Source organism: Puma concolor, chromosome D4 (assembly GCF_028749965.1).
Source record: "Puma concolor isolate L17-30 chromosome D4, mPumCon1.1.hap2, whole genome shotgun sequence".
Classification (NCBI taxonomy): domain Eukaryota; kingdom Metazoa; phylum Chordata; class Mammalia; order Carnivora; family Felidae; genus Puma; species Puma concolor.
Genome location: NC_141679.1, coordinates 48,497,472 through 48,514,322, shown reverse-complemented (window position 1 = coordinate 48,514,322; position 16,851 = coordinate 48,497,472). Strand labels below are relative to the sequence as shown.

General features: G+C 38.1%; 1 long non-coding RNA gene across 1 annotated transcript in view; it reads right to left on the bottom strand.

The window, feature by feature from the left end:
- The window catches only part of LOC147574863 (uncharacterized), a 121,171-nt gene that overhangs the window by 10,982 nt on the left and 93,338 nt on the right, over positions 1-16,851 (bottom strand). The window contains exons 2-4 of the long non-coding RNA XR_015243322.1: positions 14,153-14,386; positions 10,622-10,712; positions 7,413-7,490 (exon numbers count right to left, since the gene is read on the bottom strand). This is a non-coding gene — a long non-coding RNA (uncharacterized LOC147574863). The remainder of the gene's footprint in view (positions 1-7,412; positions 7,491-10,621; positions 10,713-14,152; positions 14,387-16,851) is intronic.

The following is a 16,851-nucleotide window of genomic DNA, read 5'->3' as shown; positions in this document are numbered from 1 at the left end:
TTTGATTTGAAGGTCTATGTCCTTCCTTGTATTCTAGAAATAATAGACTGCTGAGCATAATGGTGAAGCATTTTCTTTTCTGAAAACACTTATTGCTATTCATGAGCCCAAAGGGAGTTAAAAATGTGAATATAGGAGTTGGTCCAGAGGGTTAAGAGAAGGAGGAAAAGAAGAAACTGTGTATATAAAAAATGCAGCTGATGGGTGTCTTTTCAAATACTGTGGTGTCTCAATAGGGCCTGTTGAATCACATATACACATAATCAGTGTAATTCCAGGAGCAAGCCCGCTTGGCTCAGCAGTTTTAATATACAGATCAATTTTGCATTACCTCCTTCTGGCTGTGAGTGCTCATAGAGGGAGGTCATAAAACATTTATTGGGCCAAGGATGCAAATTGAGCAAAGAGTGAATCTTCAATCTGTGGACAGGCTCTTGAAAGAGACTTGTCAGATAAGTCTGTGATGAGCATTTGCTCTGCCCTACACCCTATGAAATTTTTATTTTCATTTCCTCTACAGAATTCACCTCTTAGGGGGTAGGAAATTATATACATACACACATATACATATATATATGACTATAGCATAATAAATCTTGTGCCACTTGTATCTTAAAAATAACAATGCATGTGACAAAGACTGTTTGAAAACTAAATTTGGAATATTATGGCAGAATTATGACAGTCTCCAACTATATCCTATGGGTAAAACAGCAATTGGAGACATCAAGAAAAAGCATAGAATAAGTATTTACTTCTACCATGAACTAGGACTCTGGGCCAAAAGTCTATACTGGGGCACAATATACAGATAACCAGCTAGTTAATCACTGGTATAGGGGATTTCAAGGTCTGCACTGGAACCCAGAGAAGTGAAGAGACCAGGATAATTTCCACACTTGCTGTGTTAACTCCCAGGGTGGCATGGCTTGTTGCTGCCAACCTTAATCTATATTAACCATTTCTTCTAACGCAGCTAATGAGAAATGAATGATGTTCACCATAATTGGTCATCGTGGCACAAAAAGGCGAGAAAATGAGCAATACCAAAGAAAACAGGGGGGTGTTTAATAAATTGGGCTGGTCTAGTTCAACCCTCGAAAACCCTGGGAATATATAAGGTTTTACTTCTGGTGCATAATCTGAGGCTTTCTTCCATGAGGTTTCACCTCTGGTTCCAGTTGGAAGCGATTGCATCCTTTTCTAATCTCCCTGAGAATTTAAATCTGTAACATTCTTCAGAACAAACTGGGGCTAACTTGTACCATTGTTTTTCTTTTTAGGATAATACACTGGGTAAAAAAGGGATAGAGTATGTCTTACATTGGTTTTATTTGCCTAATGGCTGGTAAAAGTGCTACAGAGAGCAAAAACTTTATCAACATTTGTTAATGAAGGTGATAATTTGTGTTTATATTTGTCATAAGGACAAACTTATGACAATGGTCATATTGCCATAGCTAGACATCTCCTGCCATGCCAGATAAAATGCAGTATAAATTGGAGGAAGAGAAATAGTTGAAAAGAAAAACTGCTAGGTTATACATATGTAAGGTCACCATCAGCCAGGTCATAAGCTTCTTGAGGGCAAGAACAGTCTTCTTTATTCAGTATCCTCAGTAATTACTACAGTGTCTAGTCCACAGCTAGCTAGCTGTTCAATATTTATTTGCCTAATAAATGTCACCCTGCCAGCTCAAATATACACATACACACACACACACACACACACACACACACACACACACACACAGTATCTTCAGAACATTTACAAGATAGATTTTACATTTAAAGAAGGTACAGTAATCATACAAGATTTTCTATGACCACTAACCCAAATCCCCTTGGGCACTTTAATAGTTTTCTATGTTTTTAAGTTCATCCTGGTTTCACTTCATTCTGCTTTCTCCAAAAATCCAAATGATTTTTATTTTTATCCTATTTGTAAACCTTACTTAGCCCCTACTGCTCTCCCAGGCACTGTAGTTTTGCCTGAAGTCAGCATTATTCCCATGAAGCCCCAGGGCAGGGGGAGCCACATGAGCAGAGGCCTTTGGTGCTCCCTCCAGCAGCACATACACTAAAATTGGAGCAAAGGCCTTTGCCTGCTCTTTCTCAGCAAAAGGTTTCACTAAAAGAAGACTCAGGTTACCCTAATCTGTCCTCTTACTTTGGAGTTCTAAAAACACAAAGAACTGCTGTGTGAAAAACAATGTTTGTCCCTAATGGCACCCCTTTCAAGTCATTTAGTCAGGACACACCTAGAAAATAATGTAATTAATTGTCAACCAAGCAACTCACCACCCCAAATTACCTAGAAAGGATCAGAGCTTAATCCAAAATATAACAGGCAACACTCTCCTATATATCCCCTGTGCTTTTGGCAAAAAAATACCTCCTTAAGAATCACAGAACTAGTGAAATCCAAATAAAGACTGAGTTTAGTTAATAGGAATATACCAATGGTGGTTCCTCAGTTGTGACAGATGTACTATTGTAAGATGTTAACAACAAGGAAAACTGGGCAAAGAGTATGAGAAGTCTATACTGTCTTTTGCAGTTTTTAGGAAATCAAAGTATTAAAAAAAAAAACCTTTAAACATTTTTTTTAACGAAGTCATAGAATACAGAGAGGAACTTTATCAGACAACTAGATCCCTCCCAAAGTTTTCCTAAGAAACAAAGTTCCTATGGGAAAGGTCCAAGCCCTGTTCACAGTTTTAGACCAAACAAAGCTATAACTGAAGGCTTGGCTGAGAAAGGATAGCCATGGTGGTGGACAGATTCGGGAAGACAACACAGCATTCTAAGGGACAGACACTGAGACATGAGGAATGAGATTCATCAGGCCTTGTAGGATCTTGAGTGGAAGCCACGTAAAATTGTACTTGAACTTAAACCAACCCATCTTCCTTTCCTCTCTGCAGACTGTTTATCCCTTTAACAGGACAGAGACATAACACAGAGACAATCCTATTCAAGAGAGCTGAGTAATAAAATTAAATCAACTGCATTGTATCCTGTAAAAGAAACATCTCCAAGAAGAAAAGCTTTTTTAAACAGGTTAAAAGATGAATAATGGTAATCCTAGGGACAGTGGAGAGCAATGGTGAAAATGGATGACCCACACCTCAGAAAGATAGAGTGTGAGGGTGAATCAAAATTACAGATGTGAGAGGGACGCCTGGATGGCTCAATTTGTTTAGCGTCCAACTCTTGATTTCAGCTCAAATCATAATCCTAGGGTTATGGGATCCAGCCCCACACTGGGCTCCAGGCTGAGGGTGGAGCCCGCTTAAGAGTATCCCTATCTATCTATCTATCTATCTATTATCTCCCCCCACTGCCCTCTCCCCTGCTCATGCTCTCTCTCTCTCTCTCTCTCTCAAAAATAAACATTAATATTTTTTAATTAAAAAAAAAAAGAATTATAGGTGTGAGAGAAATCCGAGGCAGGCAAACTGGTCCTGGAAGAGTGGGAGTTACAGGGAATGATACGCAGGGCCTGTGCACTGTGCAAAGAACAAAAGAGCATGGCAGCTCCAGAGGACGAGAGTAACCATCAGTCTTGGTAAGAAGCTGCTCAAGTGGGGCGCCTGGGTGGCGCAGTCGGTTGGGCGTCCGACTTCAGCCAGGTCACGATCTCGCGGTCCGTGAGTTCGAGCCCCGCGTCAGGCTCTGGGCTGATGGCTCGGAGCCTGGAGCCTGTTTCCGATTCTGTGTCTCCCTCTCTCTCTGCCCCTCCCCCGTTCATGCTCTGTCTCTCTCTGTCTCAAAAATAAAAATAAAAAAAAAAAAACGTTGAAAAAAGAAGCTGCTCAAGTGACCTTACCTGGGATCTTACAGTTTTGTGGGGTCTTGAAGATGTTTGGGTATATTGAAAGTGTTGGAATTTCACCAAAGCATCATTAGTTAGAAGTCATAGCACTTAGGAATGAAACTAATGGGCATGTTTCCTCAACTTCAGATGAAATTTACATTTCAATTTACATTATATAAATATAATGCTCTTTCAATTTACATTATATATCTGGACGAAGCCAGACCGTGGCAAACAGCATTGCCTAACAGTCTAAGAGAATCTGAAATCTTTATAGACCTGATGGAGCCCCAGTTGGGCTATAATGGAAGGAGAATGTCTCTAATTATGTCTTTTATTTCTCATTAATTACAGAAATACTTTCAGTCATAGTAACAGTCTATAATAACAGAAGTGTTGGGTCCACTGAGGTTAGGCTGAGCTTTCCATGAATTTGACTTCAGGGATAAAAGAAAGTCCAGACGGACACATAAGTGGTGGAATTTTCCCCCAAGTGAGATGCAGGGAGGATGGCATCCTATTTGAGGATGCCCCATCCAACCATATAAAGGCTAAAACTTGAAATGAAATATTGAATCTAATTTTCCTTTCAGAAGTCAGGACATTACAAATTGTTAAACAATAAAGTACATTTTAAAAGACACTTACATGTTTGTTCTCCTAAATAATCTGAGCTCTGCTATCCTAGGCTAAGACTTAAGCCTTTTCCAAAATGCTGTTCAAATCCACAAATTAGAATCTGCTATCAGGAGAATCTTTTATTCTTCTTTAAGGAAAAAGGAAGGATCAACACTCACCCTATCCCTATGATAAGCCAAAAGTTTTAAAATTATTTTTATTCTGTAATTAACAAAGAAGTACCTTTTCAAAATTTAATACAGAACCATATAAAATAGAGTAAACTTTTTTTTTTTATTCTCACTCTCCGGCATTTGCCACTGTTAACACAACTCAGTGGCTATGTTCCCAGGCATTTTTCATGTGAATAAAATCGTAAAAATAAACATGTTTTTACAAAGATGAGATTATACTCTACATTCTACTTTGCAATCTGCTTTGACACTTAAAACTTTCTTCACATACAGAATCTTTCTGACTACGCTATGACACAGATAACATTATACCTATTTCAAGAATGGGTAAGCATGCCTCAAGAACATTGTGTATTCTACCCAAGTTCACACAAGCAGTAAATAGGATTCAAGCACAAATCTATTGTTTCTCTAAGGCAAGCTGCATGGAATAGAATTGGTATATGTTTAGATATCTTAAACATCATTGTATAGGTCAGGCATAGACAAACTCTTCCTCCAAATGGGCAGATAGTAAATATTTTGGACTTTGTGGAGCACATAAGGTCTCTTTCATATTCTTTGCATTTTTTAATTTGTTTGTTTGGTTTTTGGCTTACAACCCTCTAAAAATGTAAAAAACCGTCTTAACTTAGGAAGCCATGCAAAAACAAGTTCAGATGATGGAGATTGGTCCGAGTGGCTGTAGTTTATTAAACCCTGATACAGTCTCAATTGCACAATTTAACAATATGGGCTTTTAAAATGCCAAAATTTGCTTCTTTGCCACTGAATGTATCTTTCCTTTTGGCCAGACATATACGTTCTTAAAATACAAATCAAGCTTTGGAAAGTTTGAGATCACTGACTCCATCCTTGTACATGCCACTCATCATGACATCATCCATCAAGCAGTAAGTGACAAGGCTTCACACAACCCGTTCAGGTCAAACTGAAATGGAGATTTGGTTTTCCTGAAACGGACACTTTGGGAAAACAAAGAGACAAAAGTATAAATCTCTCCGACAGAAGTATCAGTAGAAGCCTACTTCAAAATGTTTGTATTTTGCTTCCTTTTGTTAGTTGCCAAGAATTTGCCATCATCAGAACTGAATTCTTTATTTTGAGACACTAATGAGCAAGCCACTGAAAGACTGGCTGCCATTTTTTATTACAACAAGGTCTCGTTGCTTCATATCGTCAAGACACAACTCCTCCATGCCTCATCCTCCTCCTCTGAGTAGAAGAAGAAAAATAATTTGGTGTGACATTTATCTCTGTGAAAAAGCAGCAGGGTATATCAGAAAAAAATAGGATCTTTGGAGGCAGACTTAAATTTGAATATCAGTGTCTTTATTTACCATTATGTGATATTTGGCAAGTTACTCAAACTCTCTGGGCCTCAGCAACCTTATCTCTAAACTACAAGGTTGTTAAAAGAATGAAGATTGTAGCTACATATTTAATTTTAATAGAACAATATTATTTTCATTGTTATAAGACAATAATACTGCCAAAAAAATACTGCAGATAAAAATGGCAAAATCATCCTAGAGAAGCAATCCATAGCTGGCCCATGAAACACAAAATCCAGTGTATTCTTTTTTTATCATAAAAACTCATCAGCATAATAGTTTTTATAATTCTATTAAAACTCCCAGGGAGCAAGAGGCAGATTTTAGAGAATTTGTGAGATCATTGTCTACAATCTAGTGTTAAGATATACACTTTTCTCACCTAAAAACAACTAAAAATACAGGATGTCTTTTTATAAATCTTGTTCTGTTTGTAAATGCACATAATTAGAAAAGTAATACAACTTCTTTTAACTACCTCCAACATATTTTTTTTCTCCATCAACCTGAGCAAGAACAAACAATGCTACTAACACAATGTCTGTTCTCTGTTTAATAATGGATTCAGCAAAGGAAGAATACATCCTAAAAGATTAATAAGAAGCAAATATCCAGGACAGTGAAAAGACAAACAGCAGAGTGGCTGTTTTGCTTAACTGCCTGTCAGTAAATATTCATGCCTGGCTTTGGTCTTTCTCTGGGCCCATGCTGCTAAACTTGGCCTCCTTCTCAAATTTCTGTCAATAGCCTAAAAGCTATATTCAAACAAACCTTCAAATATACATTACTCTAGTTCCTTCAGACAAACTGACACAATGGGTTTCCATTTTAATTAGGGAGGCTTCTAAAATGATTTACATCAGAACTGTCCAAGGCTCAGGAGCAAATGATAAAGACGAGAACTTCCTTACATATTTACATTAATGTATTCTTCATTTGTGAGCAGCATAGTTTGAGGGAATCAAAAGCAAAAAGTCAGAACATAGAATGCTTAAGGTAATAGGAAAATCAGATAAGGGACCCCAAATTATGAAATGAAGATCGATTGTTGTTAATTAGTAATCTCGCAATCCTATCAGATTCATTAAAATTCTCCAGTTGTTAAGCTTTTCCTAAAAGTAAAAAAGAAAAAGAAAGAAAAGAAAGAAACAACAACAACAACAGAGATTATCTTTAATCATAGGTGACATATCTGAGACTCTCGAATACCATCCCTTCCCAGATATTATCTGTTCACTGTGGCTCAGTCCATAACTCTCCTCGTTTCAATCCATTTTCTCAGGTTTCTCAAAGCAATCTTACCAAATAATAGATATCCTCCCTGCCACAACATACCCATTTCAGTGGCTCCCCTATTACCTACAAATTCTTAGCAGGACACCCCTCAACCTGTAATCTGGGTCCACTCTATTTTTTCCACTCCATTCTACCTCTCTTTGTACTTACTGTTATGCTCGCCCTTCCCTGAGAATATGACACACATTCATGCCTGCATGTTTTGTTCATAGTGTTCCTTCAGCAAAGCTGCAAGAACAGAATTAGTAGCATTTCAAGTGACAATAGTGTTTGGCAGGTATTCTCTTCCAAGATATTCAATTTTCATCATTTTTGTATATATGTTGAAGTTTATGCTCAAAGACCAGAAGTAAATATGATCTGCCCTGAAAAATATCAGCACATCCTTCTTTCCACCTAGCAACGCCAACTGGAAGCATAAATAAAAATTTGAAACAATACACTGAATATCTAAATTTACTTAGTACTATACAACAAAGAACCGTCTTTTTCTCTATACCTGTGCCATCCACCTATGCCATTAAATAGAGCAATGTTTAAAATAAAGGACATTCGGGGCGCCTGGGTGGCGCAGTCGGTTAAGCGTCCGACTTCAGCCAGGTCACGATCTCGCGGTCCGTGAGTTCGAGCCCCGCGTCAGGCTCTGGGCTGATGGCTCGGAGCCTGGAGCCTGTTTCCGATTCTGTGTCTTCCTCTCTCTCTGCACCTCCCTCGTTCATGCTCTGTCTCTCTCTGTCCCAAAAATAAATAAAAACGTTAAAAAAAAAAATAAAAATAAAAAATAAAATAAAATAAAATAAAATAAAATAAAATAAAGGACATCCTAGCCATACAATATGTAGGCTTGTGGGATATGTCTTATATACTGGAATTTTATTAGTGTGATGATCTCATGATGATTAGAAATGTTATGCTACATAGTTGTAGCACACAGTTGTAACAAAATCATTCACCTTGCTGATTATTCAGAGTAATGATAGAAATTGCATGTAACCTTAGGTGAAATATCCACATAACGAGGCTTTGTTTAGCAACTCCCAGCCAATATGTGATCTCTCTGTGCTATCACAGAGGCCGCACATTTTCTTGTCAACAATTTTCCGTTTGTAGATTGAGGTAGCATTTTATGTCATTTTATTAATATCTGCTCCTCTCCACAGAACAGTAGGCTCCATGGGGACAGAGATCATGTGTGTTTTGCTCACCATTGTATGCCTAGCACGTAGCACAGAGCATGGCACTGAGTTAGCACTCAATAAATATGTGTTGAATGAGTGAACAGCATATATACATTGAGAGTCTGCGCAAATGATAATTTATCTAAGTGAATCCAGAGGATGAGCCTAAAGGAAACTTCGGCTTAACAGAGCAATATTCCTAGCATCAGTGCTTCATTTAGAAGTCAATTTTTTAAAAATTAGGTAAGGAAGGGACACCTGGGTGGCTCAGTTTGTTGAGCATCTGACTTTGGCTCAGGTCATGATCTCAAGGTTGGTGAGTTCACGCCCAGCATCAGGCTCTCTGCTGTCAGCACAGAGCCCACTTCAGATCTTCTGTCCCCCCGCCTCTCTCCGCACCTCTCCTACTCACACTTTATCTCTCAAAAATAAGTAAACATTAAAGAAATAAGTAAATAAATAAGCCTCCTTTAATTTCAAGAAGTTTCAAGTCAGGTTTGAAGTTTTAAATATTTTCTAAGATTTTAGAACATAGTAGAATATATATATAGGGAATATTACTCAAAAAAATAAGAGCAATATAAAAACAAAAAATATACTTCAGACATAAGGACTTTGACTTCCTTCTGTCAAGCCACTTCAATTTCTCTTTGGAATTAGGTATCATTTATATAAAAACTGATACATACCTTTGTAGAAATGTGTAAGGGGACAATTTTCTAACAACTGCATTAGAGTTCCTCTTAAAGTGGGAACTATCCTCACATGAGAGTTAAAAGCTTGGAATGGACAATGGGTCCTGCCAGTTAAGGTGACTACAGAGTTCAAGGATTAAAAGAGAGAAAGAGACAGAGAGAGAGAGAGAGAGAGAGAGAGAGAACAGCAGTACTCTGCATAAGGTAAACAGAGGAATTTTTTATTGTCGAAGAGGAACAGAAATAAAATTACAGAAAAGAAAGATAAGGGATAGGAGGGGCCATAAAGATGGAGAAAAGCTGGAACTAGATACCAGATAGGACCAGTGAAACTCCCCAGGTGTAGCATGCTTAAAGGATTATTTTAAGAACTATGACTTCATTCCACCTCTGGCATGATAGCATATGTCATGCATCAGAGTAATTCTCTCTCTCTCAGATCAACACTAAAAGCAGATTATTTTGAATAAATACAAAAATGAATGAATGAATGAATGAATGAATGAATGAATATTTGAAAGCATAATAAATGATCCAAAGAGGACAGGACTTGAAAGATCAACATCACAGAAAATAAGCTAACTGAGGTGAGACTCAAATTTGCCTCTGTGGGTTTTTTTTTTTTTTCCTGAGGAATTTACCAATTTACCAGGAAAGAGAAGCAGAAAGCAATCTGGAGCTGGAGGCAGTTCCATCAGGCTGGGGAGACAGAAATTAGAATTTGGAGATGCCCAGATTTGCAGGGCCAAGATCACAGAGGAAGGAATGGCACAAAAGTGAGTTAGAAAATTCTATATGCAATCTCCCCACGAGATGTTAGCTGACACCAAAGCTATATATGCAAGTCACCAAGAATACAAGTGGAAAGTAAGTCTGAGAGGCTAAAACAATGAGCAAAAATATCCAAAGTTTTTTGGTACTGAAAGACAGGGTTAGAGCTCAGGATCTGCCAAGGTGAGGTTCCTTCTGGTAAAGAACCCAGAATTTCAGATGAAACCCTAAAGAGTGTGGTCCATAAAAAATAGGAAAAACTGCCCTATGAAAGGCTGAAACCAAGCCTTTCTCAAGGACAAAAATGTACTAACAATAAAGGAAAATGTTGATAAGCTGGATTATATTAAAATTAAAATGTTCTGTCACTCAAAGGCACCATTAAGAGAATAAAAACCTAAATGTTACATAGGATAAAGATATGTGCAATACAAATACCAATAAAAGACTAGTATTAAAGGTATATATCAAGAACTCCTACATTCAATAAGAAAAAGATTTCTACCAAGCAATAAGAAAAAAAGATGTTTTTCTATCAAATAGAGTCAATAGAAAAATTGAAAATCATCAAGGATACCAACATATCCAATAAGCATATGAAAAGGTATCTATATCATTATTCATCAGAAAAATCTGATTAAAACCATTATGAAGTCCCACTGAATCCACCAGAAGAGCTTATTTTTTTTGTTTTAAATAACAATAATGACCTCACCAAATGCTGACAAGGGTGCGGAGATCTGATAATTGTCAGGTTTCTGAGAGTGTGACTTGATAGAAATCCTCTGGAAACTTGTCAGCACCTGCTAATGTGAACATGCATGTTATGTTCAGTTATAAATAATTAGTTATAGTCAATTCCACTCTGAGTATAGGGCCAACAGAAATCAGTTCATATGTGCACCAAAAATATTCATAATAGCTTTCTTGTAATGGTTAAAACTAGAAACAACCCAATAGTATTGTCCTTAGACATGCAGCATTCTACCTACCAATGCCTCAAGGAACCCCATGCTTTGAGTGATTTCCTTGCAATTATCTCTCTTTCAAGTGGGTAGTATCAGCTGGAGCTGGTATTGCCATCCATGTAGGGTGTCTGAGCCCAGACTAGGACTCATGGGTACTGCTCCCTGTTTCCCCTCTCCTAGGTGCTTTCCAACACTCTATCCCACTCATGGGGTTGACTGGATGTCCCAAGGAGGTCCAGGACTCCTTGTTTGGCATTTTTTTCTATAAAATCACATGGGATTGAGTCACCAGAATGATGCTAATACAGTAATTTGGGGTGACACAAGATAGACACAGGCTCTGGGCTACTAAGAGTCCACTGACAACTTCACCACCTATGTACATCCATGTATCAGCTCTTACTTCAGTGCCACATCTAGTCTATTGCACCTGGCAGTGGTGAGGGTGGCAGCACTCATCCCATATGAACAGCCAGTACAATCCCCACCCTCTCCATAGAATGTGTATCTCATATCCGCCAGTCCTCCAGCGCTGCTCATAGCTATCTCCTCCATGGGCTAACCAGACTGATGCTCTGTAATGCCAGTGGGTCCTCTTGATGCTTCCCTTGATTGTTCTTAAGCCATACCGAACATGGCAGGGATATACCTTGTATGGATGGGAACCATCCTGCTTGTACAAACTGATCGACTCCTAGCTGATCATTCCCAATGGTGGGAAGAAGTACAAGGCAGGGGTTATAACCAACACCAAAAGATATCACATTCTAGGACTATACTGATTCTAGTCAAAAGACTTCAAGAGAAGACATAGCTAACAAGATGTGTTGTTCTATGTTTATCCTATAAAATTCTGAATGGTAAATTTATCATGGCTAGAAATGAATTCTTGTTGACACTGCACACTATGGATAAGACTTGCATGTGTGGTCACAATCAATGAAGTAAAGTAACAATCTTTGGGAGAGGCATTGGAAGCCAATATTCACAGATGTCACATGGGTGATGCAACATCATGGGTAATAAGGTAACCAGCATTTAACAAAAAGGTATTAGGGATACGCAAAGGCAAGAAAATCAATGGTGTTTCAATACCAACAGGTGCTGAAGAGCCATGGCATTGCAGATAGTAAAGTCTTGCTCACTTTTCCTTATAGTAAGAAAAACATTAGCCAGGAATAAGACATGTGACAATTAAGAACATTAAGACATAATTCCTGGGTCTTATTTAGAAGATATTTGGATATTATGAAGAATCTTTATGATTACCAATTGGACAATAAACAAATTTGTAAGTACCTCTTCTCTACCTATTATTCTAAATGTTTATTGATAAATCAGTATCACATAGGCCCATAAATTTTGTAATTCATTTTTACTCAAATCATTTATGTAGGCAGAGACCTTGGGGGAAAAAAGGTTTTCCAGGATTCCACATACCTGGTTTGCAGTCCTACAAAGCAAATATCTTTCAACAGTCATAAATCAGTATCACATAGGCCCATAAATTTTGTAATTCATTTTTACTCAAATCACTTATATAGGCAGAGACCTTGGGGTAAAAAAGGTTTTCCAGGATTCCACTTACCTGGTTTGCAGTCCTACAAACCAAATATCTTTCAACAGTCAAATTAATAAATAATGTGTAGTACAGTCACACAATGAGAACAAACATACTAAAACCAAATGCAATGACATGGGTGAATCTCATGAATGAAAGAAGAAAGACATAAAAGAGAACATACTGTATGATTCCATGTGTATAATTTTCCAAAGTAGACAAAACTAATCTATAATGGTGGAACCGTCAGGATAGTAGTGACCTTTGGCTAAGGTGTGTGGCAAAATGGTTATTAACCAGAAGAGGTTTTGAAACTGAACCAATCATTGCAAGCAAATTTAATTTAAATGTACTGACATTTTTTTTTTGTTCCAATCCTTTCCTCCACCCTTAAGAGTCCATTTCATTGTCACATAAAAATTATTCTTCCCTTATTTTATCTTTGTCCTACAGAGGACATGTAAAGGTAACTCACAAAAATATTTTTCAATGGTTTCAAGTTGCGTGAAACAAGACTTTACACACTGGTCAATGCTTCCAGAGACAGCACATTTACTGTGCGTTTGTTAAAGGACACATTCTAAAAAACATAGAGATCAACTCTCAGTAATCGCTCATGTTACATTACGGGGAGGTCACATATTTGAATTTCCAAGTGAACTGATTCTCCACTGATGTCATATGATTTGTGTTTCCAGTGTTAGAAAGTACCAATCTTTCTGCCTTTTTCTATCGTTTCTTCCCCTATATTTCTCTCTCTTCAAGACTAAGAAGTAACAAAATTAGGAGGGTGAGCAAAAAAAAATAGGGAAGGGAAGGATGAAGCATTCTGACACTGGAAGTATTCTAATGGTTCAGGAACCTCCTTGGGCTCTTTTTCTCACCTCAGACTAATTACAATATATAAACATGCCTACCAGTATAACAATATTTAGAATTTAATTATGCATTTGTTTTTGTAGTTAATTATTTTTAAAACAACCATTTCAAATCGATTGCAGCATTCACAGCTGCTCAAGTTAAGCCTGTAAGTTTTCTGTAACAACAAACCCATTTTCTGTTACTTACCAGTCAAGATGAATTTGTCCTTCTGGGGCCTAAATGACTTCCTTCCTGGCCTCAGACTCAGGGCAAATCTTTGCCAAAGTTAAAGCAAAACGAAGTCCTAAGTGCAAACATCTTGCTGGGAAAGCAACCGAGGACATTACGAAGGCACAGACACCTAAACATCAATTGGATTTTAAGAGACAAAAAACTTTCCAGTTGTTGAGTGCAGGCTAAGGAACAGTCTCTTAGGAATTTATGGGGAAGAAATCTTTTACAAAGAGTATACATAAAACACAACTTAAAAAAATGCAATTAGAAGTTCCCAGAGCCTGGGGCGCCTGGGTGGCGCAGTCGGTTAAGCGTCCGACTTCAACCAGGTCACGATCTCGCGGTCCGGGAGTTCGAGCCCCGCGTCAGGCTCTGGGCTGATGGCTCAGAGCCTGGAGCCTGTTTCCGATTCTGTGTCTCCCTCTCTCTCTGCCCCTCCCCCGTTCATGCTCTGTCTCTCTCTGTCCCAAAAATAAAATAAAAACGTTGAAAAAAAAAATTAAAAAAAAAAAAAAAAGAAGTTCCCAGAGCCTATCTGAAGTTTATCTGAAGCTTCCAAACTTGTTCTCCACCTCTTTGATATCCATGAACATAATAAATACATAACAGAGTCTTAAGATACCTCCAAGATGCGCGTTGCCTCGGAAGTACTGCAAAGGATTCCTGCAGCAGGTGCGGGCTGACTACAGTGCTCTCGACGAGTCTTGCCTATTTCAGTTGGAAAAGGCAATTTCAGCCAGCTACTGTTGAATTGTCAGTATGCCTCAGTCCAAATCAATCAGATCTGTCCTACTGTTTCTTAGAAGTAAACATTTCTGCCTCTGCCATTTGATGTTTTTTTTTTTCCAGGATACAACTGAAACAAAAAGTCAGAGATGGTATTGTTACCGTATTTACAACATGAACAAAACCTGTTGGGGCAGCACAACCCTGTTGTCTAAAGAAGTACATGAAGTGGCCCCAGCTGGTCCTTCTGTTGCTTTCACTCTAAAGGGGATCCAAGGGGCGCCTGGGTGGCGCAGTCGGTTAAGCGTCCGACTTCAGCCAGGTCACGATCTCGCGGTCCGGGAGTTCGAGCCCCGCGTCAGGCTCTGGGCTGATGGCTCAGAGCCTGGAGCCTGTTTCCGATTCTGTGTCTCCCTCTCTCTCTGCCCCTCCCCCGTTCATGCTCTGTCTCTCTCTCTGTCCCAAAAATAAATAAATGTTGAAAAAAAAATTTTTTAAAAAATAAAGGGGATCCAAATCCCAAAACCGTTGCCTGCAAGCTTGAGATCACAAATAAATTGGTTAAACTTTCTGGAATTCAGTCTACCCATCTGTTAAATGAGAAGAATTGTAATTAACTCAACAGAGATTGGAACTTGATGAACTTGATTGGGAGAGTGCATATAAAAATTGTAGCATATTATCAGCCACACAGTAGGTGCTAGAAAGTATCAAAATATGATTTAAATGATGATAAGCCTAATATTTGTTTGTGTGTACATTAATTAAATCTCTTAATCATATTTTTAATCACTTTAAAGTTCCAGTTTTCCATTTATCTCCATCAATGGCAGTTTTATTGGCCTTTTCCAGTAATCTACACCACTTCTTTCTTATTTTCCTACCAATTAACTTCAGTTTGAGCACTGAACATTTCATTAATATCACCATCATTAGATAGATCTGTAATAATAAAGAAACTCAACTCGATCAAGTTTGCCACTAAAATTTAATTAGATGGTATATATGAAGATGCTTCACACTGTGAATTATATATGTTTAAATTTTCTTGTGGGAAGGATGATTGGTTTCTGAAAATGACGGGCATGTTTAGCAGAATCTGGTAAACTTTTTCCATAAGGGGCTAGATTGTAAGTATTAAGGCTTTGTGGAGTCCTACTGTCTCTAGCTAAACTATCCAACTCTGCCATTGCATCATGAATACAGCTATTAACAATATATTAATTAATAGGTATGGGTTTTTTTTCCAAACAGAACTTAATTTACAAAAACAAGTATTGGGCTGGATTTGTCCCATGGGTCATGGTTTGCCACCCCGTGCTCAACCTTTCTACTGAAGACAAAGAAAATAGTTAGATCCTCCCCATCTTCCTTCAAAATTTCTTGTAAAAATATTACAGAAAGTGGGTAATCAGGTAGAGATCAAACAACATTATAGCTAAGTCGTGCTTATGCCCTGGAGGCTTTACAGATTGACTGAAGACAGCTGAAAGGTGGAGCTTTACTTTTAGGGACTCAGTAAGCAGAGGATGGCATAGAGAGCCCATCAAGATAGGAGACTCCAGTTGAGTCACCATCCCTCTGAGTTTAGGCCTAGAGGCTCTCCACCCTGACAGTGAAAGATTGGACTTTATTCCGATAAGTTACTTACATGTCCCAGAAAAACTCAAGTCATGGCCCCAGCAAAGAGCAGGAGAAGCAAAAATACACCCACTGTATCTGTTATTCCACATTGGCTCTCCAGATTTACTTTCTACCCTTCTCTTCCCTGCTCTTTGTTTCAGTATCACTAACACCTAATTGACTACATCATTCAGGCTCCCATGTCCTCTGGCTTCTAATCGGTTTTGGACAAAGAGAAGCATGGTCAGGACAGCAGAGGCTGGGAGGATAGAGAAATCAGGGCATTGCCTCCCCCACCTCCATTTCTGCTATAGTTCATGCAGTGGCTGTGCTCATCTCCAAGTAAAGCTTCACAGGTGATTCTCCACTGCTACCTCCCCTTGTCCTTTTAAACTAGACCAAGTAACTCAGTGTCCCTTGTTGGTTTCCTGCCCCAGAACACTCTATAAATAGTTTCTGAATCCTTTCAACTGGATTTCTTTGCTGCCCTGGCCCTGACTATGCTATCCTCTCCGGGAAAAACAAATAAACAAACAAACACCATTGTCAGCCTCAGATTATTTCTAAAAGCAATTTTTGAATACAATGTCCAACACAGAAAGATAATCAGACTCATAAGACAAAATAAGCCAAACCAGAAGGAACAACAGAAAACAAAAAGAGACCCATTGGGAATCTGGATATTGGAATTATTAGGTGCGGACAATAAAACAACCAGTCTTACTACATTCATGCAGATTTTAAGCTCAGAAATTCAGGAAGACATGATAAGTAAAGAAAACAGTACATATGTGGCAAATTTAAATAAACATTGATAATAGAAAATAAAATGTAAAGTGTCTTATGGGGGTTAATGTATAGAAAGAGAATCAAAACACATAAGAGTATATAAATTGAGATGAGGTAATTGAGTAAAAAGTATTCTAAGATCCTTACATTTGCTGAAAGGATAATTCAGGTAAAGATAGTTAT